At 46.5% G+C, this 13,427-nt stretch overlaps 1 protein-coding gene across 2 annotated transcripts in view; it reads right to left on the reverse strand.

The window, feature by feature from the left end:
* Hycc1 (hyccin PI4KA lipid kinase complex subunit 1) overlaps positions 1-1,091 on the reverse strand; it is a 67,285-nt gene extending 66,194 nt beyond the window's left edge. Inside the window, exon 1 of one of the 2 annotated variants that reach the window (XM_051152141.1) lies at positions 877-1,090. The gene's annotated coding sequence lies outside the window, so the exon portion shown is untranslated. Of the gene's footprint in view, positions 1-876 lie in introns of both variants that reach the window. The other variant, XM_051152142.1, reaches the window with a different exon arrangement.
* Between the last annotated feature and the right edge of the window lie 12,336 nt (positions 1,092-13,427).

Raw genomic sequence — 13,427 nt, forward strand, 5'->3', positions numbered from 1 at the left:
CGTTGCATGAACCACAGGGCTGGCACATCTCCTCCAAAACCTACTGTTACCCAAAGGACACCCACTTGACAAAAGGCTAGTGTCGCCTTCATGCAGCCCATAGCAGTCTCTGAGGAGTAGCAGCACTCCCCCTACCTGAGCCGCGCAGCCGCTGCCCGCGTGCTGTAACGTTTTATCCCAGAAAGGATTCGGTGCAGTGCAAAACCACTAGGGCCAAATTTAAATCCTTCAGGAACATCTAAACTCCAAAGGTACAAAGCACACACGTACACGCTGAAGAACAGACACCCAGTTTTGCCGAAGCGTGCAGACTTGGGGTGTATTCGTGGGGGAAAAACCGTTCAACGGAAACCCCGACGATTCTCTGGCACTGCCACAGCAGCCTCAGAAGAGGCAGAACTCCAGGGTCCAGGGCGGCACCAGCAGAAGAGCACTTCGGGTGATGGACACACCGGGCTGGTCCTCGGAACCCCGAGCCCCGCTGGACTCGAGACCCGGGCAAGCACGGCTTTGAAGAGCACCGGACCGGGTCTGTGGAGCTCGCGTGGGCCGGACGCTGGGCGGCGGGGGACTAAAGGGCAGTGGCCTAAGGCTACAGTGGGCTCCGCGCTAGGCCGACCCTGGGACGCCCCCAACTCACCGCCCCAACAAGGAACCGAGCCTCGCTCGCAGCAGGCAGACCGCCGCCGTGGCCAACTTCAGGTTCCCAGGCCGCCCTGCCCTCGCGCGGGAGCCGTTACCCGCAACGGGCCGCCGCTCCAGGACGAAGTCCTGCCCTCCGCCCGCAACTGCCCCAGTCCCGCTCCTCCCAAACCAAAGAAAGTTCTCGGTCTCCTGGCTCCCCGGGGGCCGTCATGCGGCTCGAGGCGGACTCACCAGAGCAGCTCCGGGACCGGCCGCGGCCTCGCCTCGCGACCACCGCGACCACGGCGACCGGGCGACTGCGTTCCGCCCGCAGCCGCGCCACCTGCCCCTCTCCTCCTAGCAGCACCGGTCCGGGCGAGCCATCTTCCCTCCTCTCTCTGGCTGACAACCCAGCCCCGACAGCCGCCACTGCCGCCAGCCTCTCTGACAGGCACCAGCAGGGACCCGTCCCCAGGCAGCCAACCACCACCGCCCCACGCCGGGACAGCCTATCACTAGCCCTGGAGGTGGGACCAGAATAACTTCTCCACCAATGAGAATCTGCAGTTGCTGAGACTAGGAGGGGGTCGACTTGAATGGGCGTGGTCTGAGAGATGGGCGGTGATCGGGGACCGCCTAGGGGACATGAGTGACTACAGGGCTTGTAGTGGCCACTAAATGCTGATGATCAGGCTCTCTCTGAGCCCTTTAGAGCTTATGGTCTTCTCAGAAAAAATTAAGTATTGCCAGATGCTGTAAAACGCGATCAGAAAAATAAAAATAAAAAATTAAATTAAATTAAATTAAAACCAAGCTGATATTTAATTACTCAAGTAAATCATTTCACAAGATTACAACAAAATTTAATCAGATCCTCTGAAAGGGGGATGGGGAGTATGTTTTCGAAAACAGCAATGACATTTCTTCCCTTTTGTTATATTCACTGCTTTTGGCCTTAGTTTTGAAATTTTCAAATATGGTATTTGAGATGATTTAGGTGTTAAAAATACTGTTCTTGGGCCCATGTGAGAGTTGGTGGTGGGACTCACAACCAATATAACTCCAGTTTTAGGGGATCAATTGCCATCTTCTGGCCTCTACAGTCATGTGTGCACACGTGTACATAACGCACACACATACATACAAATTAAAATATTTTCATAGTCTAGAAAGGAATGGAGAATTGGCTCAGAGTTTAAGAGCACTTGCTGATCTTCCAGATGAATGGGCTCACAGCTACCTGTAACTCCACTTCCAGGGGCTCCTCAGAAGGCCCCTGTACACACATGTGGTACACATACACACACTCAGGCATACATATATACACACTAAATAAACTTTTATGTTTTGGGTTTTGGTTTTGGTTTTTTGGTTTTTCAAGACAAGGTTTCTCTAGGTAGCTTTGAACATCCGGGATTTGCTTTGTAGACCAGGCTAGCCTCAAACTCAGAGATCTGCCTGCCTCTGCCTCTGCCTCCCCAAGTGCTGGGATTATAGGCGTGTACCACCACTCCCAGCAAAATAAATCTTTTTTTAAGAAAAGAAATTTCAAATATATGAGAACTGTGGGTAGGCTGTGGTCATATGGGGTGGGGGAAGGTCCCCTTCTGTCAGAGATCTTGGGGAGGGGAATAGGGCTGAAGAGGGAGGGAGGGAGAAAAGGAGAGTATAAATGGGAAGAGACAAGTGAGGGGATAACAATCAGGATGTAATATGTATAAATTATAATAAATTAAGATTTTTTTTTAAAAAAAGCAAAAATGTCAAGTATACGTCCCCACTTTTTTCCATTAGCCATTTTTTATCTTCCCTACCTACTTTTTCCCTACATATATTACACATAAGGACTGGAAATTGACCCCCTTGAGCCAGCTACTGCATATGTTCCAAAATCCCCCTATTACAGCCCTTCAACTCTAATCTAGTTAAACTGGAAAAAGTGCCTGGGGGAAGGTTGGGGATGAAGAGCAAACCTTCAACCTGGAAGACAGGAAGCCATTCTGACTTAAGGCTAGACATAAAAAAAAAAGCTCTCCCAAAGCACTACGCAACATTTAATTTTGGGTTTTTTTTTTTTTTTTGAGACAAGGTTTCTCTGTGTAACCTTGGCTGTCCTGGAACTCACTGCCTGGCCCCCATAGGTTTGTAGCCGTGTCATAATGCAAATGCATTTCGTCCAGCTTCAAAAGTCCCCATAGTCTATAACAGCCTCAATAATGTTTAAAAGTTCCAAATCTCTTCTAAGACTCATGGAAATCTCTTACCTGTAATTCCCTGTAAAATCAGAATCAAAAAGTAGATAACACACTTGTAACATATAATGGCACAGGATATACATTACCATCCCAAAAGAGAAGAGAAGGAGCTTACTGAGAAAGATGGAAAATCAGCTGGGGAAACTCCAAATTCTGCATCTCTGTGTCTGAAGTCAAAGCGCTCTTCAGTGGTGTCTGCAATGTTAGACGTGGTCTCTGTTGTGTTGTTCAAAATGAAAACAATTCAGTAAATGTGGCTATTGAGCACTTGGGATACAGCATGATTACGGAACTTAGGGGTTGTGTTTTTAATTTATTGGGGGGTGTGTGTATGTCAAAGAGGGGAGGAGGAGAGAGGGAGGGAGGGAAAGAAGCAAGTGTATAAATGTGCGTGTGTTATAGCATGTGTGTGGAGATTGTGGGGGAGTTGTTGGTTGGTTGGTTGGTTGGTTGGTTGGTTGGTTGGTTTTTATAGAATTGCTTCTCTCCTTCCATCTTTATATGAGTTCCAGAGATCTAACTCAGATAGTCAGACTTGCGTGGCAAGTGTCTTTACCAGTAAGCCATGATGCCAGTCCAGGAACTCCAGTTTTAACATAATTTTACTAACACCCCTGTTGAACACCTTGGGTTTATATTTCACTCCACAGGCAATGAGAAACCACCATAAAGGATTTCTTTGAGTTCTTTTTATGAAACATAGTCTCACTGTGTTAGCCTTGAGCACACCTCTTTCACGGCCTCCAGGAGTGCACTCCCATGTCCAATTCAAGAGAACTTTTAAATAACATGGCCGCTGTAATGCTGCTTCACTTAAAAGGTAAAAATTCAAGCCACTCATGGTGGCACTTGCCTTTAATCCCAGCACTCAGGAGGCAGAGGCAAGCAATTCTCTGAGATCATGGCCAGCCTGGTCTACACAGTGAGTTCCAGGACAGCCAGGGCTACACAGAGACATTGACATTCTATGCCCTACCCCACTCCCCAAAATAATTCCAAAGCAGTAGACTGAGTCTATTCCCTTTTATGGGAATCTTACCAGATCAGCCCAGTTCCTGGTAAGAGAACTGATGTGATCATTTCTGTGACCCTGGGATAGAATGTGCTGAGTGGGAGTGTGTGGCCCCAGGGTGCAGGGACAGGAAGATCCAGAGAGTCGATCACACACTGACCTCTTAGAGAACACACAGTCAAAGCCTGTAAAGTTAATTCTGCTTTCAGGTCCTGAGGAATAGAGGAGGAAATCCAAAGACTCAACGAGGTCATAAAATAGATAAAGAAGCTATGCATAAGACACAATCAGTTTCACTGGCTGTTGGCCATGTTGGTCACTGATTTGTTGGCCTGACTTCAAGATCCAGGGAACCTGATGGCAGGACAGACAGAACCAGGACAAGATTCAAAGAACTGAAGAGCCAAGTCACACCTATGGAAAGCGGTAGGAAATATCAGCTTACTGGGTGGTACAGACACTTGATCCAGTCACAGATACAACCCAAGGCTAGAGTCCTACAGCACAGATAGCCGATAACAAACGTGCCAAGTTAATGGTTAATCTTTTGATGCAACAGTCAACAAGATGGCGTAAGGCAGTACACAATTACTTCACTGTGGCCCTCAGAGGAGTCAGAGGAGCAAGCCTTCTAGTCAAAGATGATGAGGAGAGGCTCTGTGGAGGAGGTATCAGCTGAACTGGGAGGAATCTGAATTAGAAAAAAAAAAAGGCCTAAGAAGGAAACTGTTAGCATGCCTGGGAAAATAACAGGAGTGGGCCAGTACAAACGATGCTCAGAGGGCATTGGATGCAGGACAGCTGGCCGCAGCCTGGCACTGTGGCTGTGAACACAGTACTCTGAGTACAAGCACAAGTGTCCAGGAAGACAGTATTCTTTATCTGTTCTCTGTCTACTCACTGGAATTCCTTAGGATACTTTCCTAAAATGCTAATGCTCAGCCACCTAATCAGAAAACTGAGGAGTAGGGATGAGGTCAAGCATATCACATTGGAACATTTTTCTAAGGCTAAATTCAGACTGTGTGGCTGGATTGACCGGAGTGACTCTGAAGTCTAAGTATACTTTAAATAAATTTGTTTCTTCCTTTAGGAAGACAGGAAATGGTTTGCTGCCAGCCTTCACTTCCTGTTCTACAGTTGTAAGCTAATATAAAGCTAACGTTAAGTCCTCCTCTAAGCCAGAATCAAACCGAAGAACAAACTCCTGTCTGCCATCTATTTTCCGTCACAATTTGTACACGTTAATTCCTAATAATAAGAGTCTAATAATAAGTCAACTGCTACACAGAACCATTTATATTTTAGTAGCTAAACAACAGAGGGAGGAAGAGCCTAAGCTTGGAACGTTCTGTTTTAAAGGGGCAATGCTTTTAAACTTCTTTATGAAGGCCATCATATTCCCAGCCCTTCCTGCCTGTCTTTGCTAGTCTCTGGTGTCTGTGAGGACAAGTCCACACACACTGTTAAGACACTTCACCGTACTAGAAGTGAATCCATGAGAAGCCAGTTGAACATTCTCTCTATGGTGCTGAAGCCCAGGAATGCTAAGAGAAGGCTATCTAACATGTATTTCTATTAAAGTCGTCTGAAAACAAGAAAATAGCATGACTTTTTAATGAAAAGAAAGAATTTCATTTTGACAAATGTGGGGAAGCCAGGCATGGCGGTGCATACCTATCCCCTCAGGACGGGGGTTGTGGGGGAGGGGCTAAAGCAAGAGAACTGCCACAACTCAAAGCCACTGTGGGCTACACAGCAAGTACCCGGCCAGCAGGGGCTACAAAGTGAAGTACTGTCTAAAGCCACCAAACAAACAAAAAACAGTAAAATTGTGTCCAAGTTTTACTTCAATACTATGTTAAACATATGACAGTCTAAGATTCTAGCATACCCAAAAGGTCGGAGTACATTTGTCATTTCAGATGCTAGACCAGAGTCCATATGACCCATTTCATAGAGCACGTGACCTGGGGCAGTAAAGCTTAAGAGGTGACCCTGTAGGAACATCGCAATGCACACAGCAGAATGATGATGGCTACCTATACAGTTTAAGAACTTGAACTGACAACTGGAAGAAAAGAACATCAATCACGCATGGGAGCTAAAGCTAAAACATCAGGGAGTAAAGGCATCAGAAGCCAGGGGAGGGGGAAAGTTAATGAACTCAGTGATACTGGGAGGGAGAGAGTGGACATACACAGCTGGGAGGGAAAGGATGGACATACACAGCCGGGAAGGAGAGGATGGACATACACAGCTGGGAGGGAGGGAATGGACATACACAGCCGGGAAGGAGAGGATGGACATACACAGCTGGGAGGGAGGGAATGGACATACACAGCTGGGAGGGAGAGGGTGGACATACACAGCTGGGAAGGAGAGGATGGACATACACAGCTGGGAGGGAGGGAATGGACATATACAGCTGGGAGGGAGGGAATGGACATACACAGCTGGGAGGGAGGGAATGGACATACACAGCTGGGAAGGAGAGGATGGACATACACAGCTGGGAGGGAAGGAATGGACATACACAGCTCGGAGGGAGACATACACAGCTGGGAGGGAGAGGATGGACATACACAGCAGAGGGGATGGAAGACAGAGAAGGAGCAAGTCACTACCATAAAGCTTGGGGCACCTAAGACCCCAAGGACAGTGAGATAATCTGTTTCCTGTAGCTGGATCACTGCTCACACTCCCACCCCTGTTTGCATTCCACATCTGGGAGGTCCAGCTGCAGCTGCCTACAGCATTCAACACAACTCACACTGCCCTTTGCTCCTGTAGAAACCAGTAAGTAGATTTTCAGAGTTGTGGACAGTGAAGGGAGTCATATTTGGGGTTTTGTCCTCATTCCTGGCTCATAACTGTCACAGTTGTTTTCCTCTAAATGATTGAGACAATTTTTTTTTTAGAGTATTTGGACTTTTGACTTTGGGTTCTAAAGCAACTTTGATATGGCATGAGAGGGATAAAGGAGAAAGCCAATCTCTTGTTACCCTGCTGGGGCACTCTAGGACTCCTATACAGGCTTTAGCAAAATCTTTCTTTCTGACCTTCTGGCCTTCATTCGCCAGCTCCTTTTTCTCCCAAAGGCAGGCAAGACAAACCAGAAATGGCGTCTAATCTTCCCCGAACTTTCAGTCTTAGAGCTGGCCACAGGGAAATACTCCCACGTCCCCTGACTAAAGCAGACCTTAGACCCCTCCCCGCCCCCATTAAAAAAAAAAAAAAAAGTGCTGTCCTACACCCAGGAGAAAAGAATGCTGCACAGAGAAGCCAGGAGGAATCTGAACAGACAGGCTTTGCTGGGTTTCCCCCACTCAGTCTGTGAGCCTTAAATCATGCCTTTCCGTCCAATCACTCTTCTACATGACTGTCCATGCTTCCACCATGCTTATGCAGCAGATAACCATGAAAACCCAAGAGCAGGCTCAAGGGAGGGCTGGCTGGGCAGCTCAACATGTGGAGGCATGCAGAAGTCCAGAACAGCTCATGCACGTGCAGAAAACTACCTGCTCATCTGTGTGCTTTTAAGAGTGAGTCCTGGGGAAGCCAGGAGGCATAGCAACATTAACGTTTCCCTGAGTTCTGCGAGGCTTTTTAAAGCAAATTAGTTATGCCTAAAGCAGAGGTTATGAGAGCTCCAGATTTCAGTCCAATGATCAGAAATTTTAGAAGCCTGGGATCTTAACTGGCACCTGAGCCTTTGGGATCAAACACTATCTCCAGGTAGAAAAGTCGGAAGTGAAGCATGTTAGACACTCTGCTTGCTAGCTTGCCGGTGGGGAGAAAGCGCCAAACGTGGGGGATCATAAAAACGGTCTGTGGCACGGGCATGTAGCAGGGAAAACTGAGCTGTCTCTATCTCCCCCGGTGGAAAGTGAAAGAAGCTAGACAGATCTCATTTTGCAAAAAGAATTTACCCTTCAAGGTTGGTGATGCAGTTTTCTAGAAATAATAAGCCTGGGAAAAAAGAGAAGGAGCTCCAAATCTTAAAGGGGAAAGAGCTGTGTCAGGGTGCAGTCCAGTGGCAGAGCATTTGTCTGCCACAAGGAAAGCCCTGGGGTTAAGCCTTCAGGGCAGCAAGCTCTCCAAGTTAAACTATCAACCACTACAAGCATTTGAGGGGGCTGGGGATGTGCTTCCTCTTGTCTTTTAGTAATAGGGCTCACCTGGATCATACTTACTGGCAAGCCATGAAGAAAAGGCTGAAAATCCAATGAAAATGAAAACAAACAAACAAACAAAAAAACATGTTATCTCTTAAGCTATCATACTAGCCAATGTCTTCTGAAAGGATTATTGTTGGGGAAGGAGTATCATGTCTCTTTCATAAATCATATATTTGAAAATATTTTTGATCTGGTGAAAGACATTTTCTTCATCATGCTAGAGAGGTAGGAGGCTTTATAAGTGACAAGGTCACAGTTTCACAAGAAGACAAGCCCAGCATTGCATGAACATGGAGAAATCATGACCTTTGTTTTCTTCTCTGTGTGCTTTTACATTGGTCAATGTTCTATAATACATCAAGTCCTTTTTAATTTGTAATTATGTATATACATGCATGTGTGTGTGTGTCTGTGTGTGGGTATGCGCATGTGCATGAAGGTGCCCATGGGGGCCGTGGAAGCCCCTGAAGCTGCATTACAGGTTGCTGTGGGCCATCTATGGGTCCTCTGCCAGGGTAGTTTGCACTCATAACCACTGAGCCATCTCCCCAGCCCTCAGCATTAAAGTTTATAATCAAATAAGAGGAAGTACAAATTATTTTTTAAGATGAGGCCAACTCAGACTGTACACAGCTGGCTGTTAATTCTTCCTGAGTGAACTTCCGTTCGGCGTTCTTCCTTTTCATTCAAAGCCAATGTATTATTCAAATGTCTCTAAAAGGTACTTCTGCCAGGTGTGATGTGCACGCCTTTAGTCCCAGCACTCCAGAGGCAGAGGCATGAGGATCTCTGTGAGTTCGAGGCCAGCCTCATCTACAGAACAAGTTCTGGGACAGCCAGAGAAAGCTTTGTCTCAGGAAGAACTTGAGTTTCAGAAGGTTGAGAGTATCCATGTGCTAGGAATTGAACCTGGGTCCTCTGACAGAGCAGTCAGTGCTCTTAACCATTAAGCCATCTCTCCAGACCCTGCATTTCAATGTAAAAGGTCACAATAACAGAACCGGTGGGGCTGCCCCAGCTCTATACAGCCTGCCGCACCATGACCCTTCAGTGGTCACCCTGGTCCTTCTCAGCCTCATGTCTGTCTTCTTGTCTGTAGTCTCCAGAGCTCTCTAGCACCATCCTAATCACAGATCTCCATGTCTTCCAATGTTCTTTCCAATATTCTTTCTTGAGGATAACAGTGACCCTTTGGTAAGTTTTTGACAGCTGATCTCACTGATAAATCCAACACTGAAAAAAAAAATCCTTGAGTGACTTTAAGGCTTACAGCCATGGTCTAACCTATAAGGGCAGATTGTTTTGTTTTGTTTTGTTTTTGTTTGTTTTCTGGGGGGAGGTTGTTTGGTTTTTGGTTTTTTCGAAAGAGGGTTTCTCTGTGTACCTTTGGCTGTCCTGCAGTTTACTCTGTAGACCAGGCTGGCCTTGAACTCTCAGCAACCCGCCTGCCTCTGCCTCCCAAGTGCTGGAATTAAAGGCGTGCGCCACCAACGCCGGGCTAGGGGTAGAGGTTTTGAGGAAGATGCCCTTCAAATGACATGTATGTGGTGCACAGACGAGCAAGCAAGTAAAACACCCATACACATAAAAACAGCAAAAAAAAAAAAAAAAAAAAAAAAAACTTTTAAAAAATTACAATAATGGTGAGATACAGTATTTTCCTGCTTCCTGACAGAGGATGTATTCCAAGACCCGCCAGGGGTGCCTGGATATGTGAGCATCATATCAAACTGTGTACCTACTATGGGCTTCTTTCTCTCGATACATGTGTACTTGTGATAACGTCTAACTTATGAATTAGGCAAATTAAGAGATGAACAACAAGCTGGATGTGGTGGCGCACTCCTTTAATCCCAGCACTCGAGAGGCAGAGGCAGGTGGATCTCTATGAGTTCGAGGCCAGCCTGATCTGCAAAGCAAATCCAGGAAAGGCAAGACTACACAGAGCAACTTTCTTGAAAAGAAAACCCTCATTAAAAGAAAAAAAAAAAAAAAAAGAACACAAAGAGATAAACAACAATAAGCTAATAAAGGAATAATTATAACAATATGCTGTAATTAAATTGGCACCATCACTACATTTATACACTGAGGGCCAGTAAATGAAATGAAGGTTGCTCGAACACAGGTCTATGATACTGAAACAGTCTAGATTCTAAGTGAGGCAGCTACAAGGGGCAAATGGGCAGGTAACTGGACAAACAGATGCTTCATGCTCTGGGTGGCAACAAGTAGACCATCATATGATTTCATTGTGCTGCTCAGAATGTCTCACAATTTCAAAGCTATAGTTATTTACTTCTACAATCCTCCACTTAATATTTTCAGGCTACCATAGACCACAGGCAGCTGAAAAGTTAGAAAACAAAACCTTGGGTGAGGCAGTGGGACTACTGTACAACATATACATTAAAGATTAAAAAGCTCCAAACACAGTTAGGTCAATATCATCCCAAGGGACACTCTGCAACCAGGTCAAGAAAACAATAGCGCATCTGTTTCTACCACTGTTCTCACCATCCCCACAGACGACCACTTTAGTTGACCTATGCCTGTTAAGTTTATGGAATTTAGACTTCCAGCTCTGACTTTTCTCTCAATAATTGTGTTTGAAGACTCCGCGTGTTTCTTGTAGATCTAGTTTGTGCACTTTCATTGCTGGCTGATGTTTTCCTATAGGAACATGTGTTGGCTCGTTGGGGCATCTGGGGGACACTGAAGTGTTTCTAGTAGTTGCTTCTGGTGCACATGCACACGCACTTCCGTGGTACTCAGCCGAGAATGCAAACACCGGGTGCAGAATCAGCACAATCTCTCCTTTACACGACTTTGCCAGACCGCTTTCAGAAGTACTTGTACCTCTTACACACCCACAGTGGAATATGAGAATTCCAGTTGCTCCACATTCTTGCCAATATTTGAAGTATCAGTCTTTTAAACTCTAGCTATCCGGGTGGGTGTGCAGTACTATCTCATTGTGGGCTTAATTTGCATTTCCGTGATGACTAATTTCTACCTTTTCATGCCATGCTGTTTTAAAGTATCTCCGCTTGTCTGTTTTATTGCAAATCATTGCTCGGCAGTATTTAGACTCAGAAGCAACAATCATTTATTAAGTCCCAATGGTGAGTCACAGTCCACACAGGTTTGATGCCTGCCATACTCAACACCCGGAGCACTTTTTTTTTGGCTTGGGTGGTTAGTCTTGACTAAGCCCTGTGATATATTATCATAAACACTGTGTAGAAGGCAACTCCAAATGAAGAGTGTCCAAGTAGTGGTGAAGGCGGCAGGGTAGGGATGGGCTTGAGTGTGGAGAGTAAAAAACAGATGGACTTTCAAACCTTACAGCTCTGAAAGAGTGGAGAACAGTTAGCAAAACTCCCAGTATCAGTCATGAAACTAGGTTGGCAACTAATAGTGCTTCCAATAACGCCGGTTCTCATATGCAAGAGAAAGTTGAACTGCTGTGGGGTGGTACTGTAAGAGTGGCCCAGAATGACCTTGCTGGGAGCAACTCAGACAGAACCAGCTCTCTGAAAGCGTGCACAAACCCCTGGTAACACACTGTACTTTGAGAGCCAAACATGGTTTACTTTGGCCTGGAATCCCACCTAGTAGCTTTAGGTAGATGTGGGGATAGGGAAGCTGAGGCTTGTAACGATTTTTGAAGACAGTCTGAACTTGCTTCCAGGGCATCTCAACAGAGAGGCCATACCAGTGAGGCTACTCTATGCTGCTTCTGTCACAGGCTGAGCACAGTGCATGAATATTCCATCTAAGACCAACTGACCCGACTGAGATGAGGTCAGTGTGGAAAGAGTAGCTGGGAAAGAGAGCTAAGGAGAGCATTTGGGACAATACACTAAGCAAAAGTGCACAGCTAGCTTCATCTCTGTCTGGCACAGTCCCAGTTGAAATCTCACTGAAAGGAAAGCCCTAAAGACAGGCAGACCTCCGCTGAGCAGAAGGCCAAGGGTAGCCCGAAGTGAGGAACCATGTGTGAAAAGGAAGGAGGGTGGCTCCGAGCTGGAGAAGGGGTGTACTAAAAGAGGAGAAAGGGGACTTGGAAGAAGATGAGCATGAAGTTCCCCCAGCCCCCGGAAATCATCCATTTCCCAGTGTCTCCAAAAGCCAGCCTTGCAACCTAAACATCCTCCCCCTCCCAACCCCCCGCCCCTGGGCAGCCTGAGCTCTGACCAGCCCTAATGAAACCAACATTTTGGCTTCTTTAAGCACGCACTCAAATTGCCACACAGCTCACCTGGGAACACTTAGACGAATCATATTGATCTCGCTTGGTGAGCCAGTTCTTCAAATGCCTCCAGCTGGACCAAAAAGTAACACATAGGTTTGCGTCGGTCAGACTCGCAGGGCCAAATTGAATACCTGACACAGGCTACCTCAGAAGTTGGGGTTCCTTTGCTTGCACATTTGCAAGTGCGAAGTACAAACAGCATTGTGCAAGTTTTTATGCCGCACCTGACCCCTGGCTACACTGCCTCATGGCACAGCGAGCAATGACAAGGGCAGCTGGGAGAAAGTGTTTGTATCAGACCAGGAGCAAAGGCAGTGGGAGGGGATGTCACAGCTGTGCTCCAACCGTGACGATTGTCAGAATAGCCTCACATGCACGATGACCTGAGCTCCTCTTACCAAGCCACACACCATAAAGACACTGGTCCTTCTTAAAAAGACTACTCTGGGGACCAAAGACGTTAACACATAAACCTTTTGGGCGAAAGACAATTAGATCATAGCCCCCTGATTTCTGTGGGATTCGTTTCCCTGTCATATTTGCAGCAGCTGAGGAAGCTGCCCTGGTTCAGGTCAATCACCCAGCGATGGTCTGCTTGAAGAGGAAACCTGTATCTCTGGTTTTCCTTCTGTAGGAAACAGGGGATCTTGGAGAGTGGACTTTGAGGACAAGTAAGGGCATGAGGAGATCTAGAAAGATCGAAGGCAAAGTCAGGGCTTAGAATAAGCCAATGTCAAAACATCACAAGGGAGACCTTGAACTCATCACCCATGCTGTGCTCATCTCGGTCTTCCTGTCATAGCAGAGAGTCGAGGCCCGCAGAAGAGGGAGTAAGAGCAGCTACTTTGATGTGAACGTTTCATCCCTTCCAAAACTCATTTGTTCAAACCTAATTCCTAATGGGGCAGGGATGGGGTGGGTTGGCCTTAGGAGATAATTAGGTCCTGCGACTCTCTCGCCCTCTCTGTCCTTCCGCCTCCTGCTGTGTGAAAACTTGTCATTCTAGGCATTACCTTGGAACCTAAATCACCAATCTGTCTGACCTCGACAATGAACTTCCCAATATGAGCCAATAAATTTCTGTTACACAATTGGTG

Source organism: Acomys russatus, chromosome 10, assembly GCF_903995435.1.
Source record: "Acomys russatus chromosome 10, mAcoRus1.1, whole genome shotgun sequence".
NCBI classification, from domain to species: Eukaryota; Metazoa; Chordata; class Mammalia; order Rodentia; family Muridae; genus Acomys; species Acomys russatus.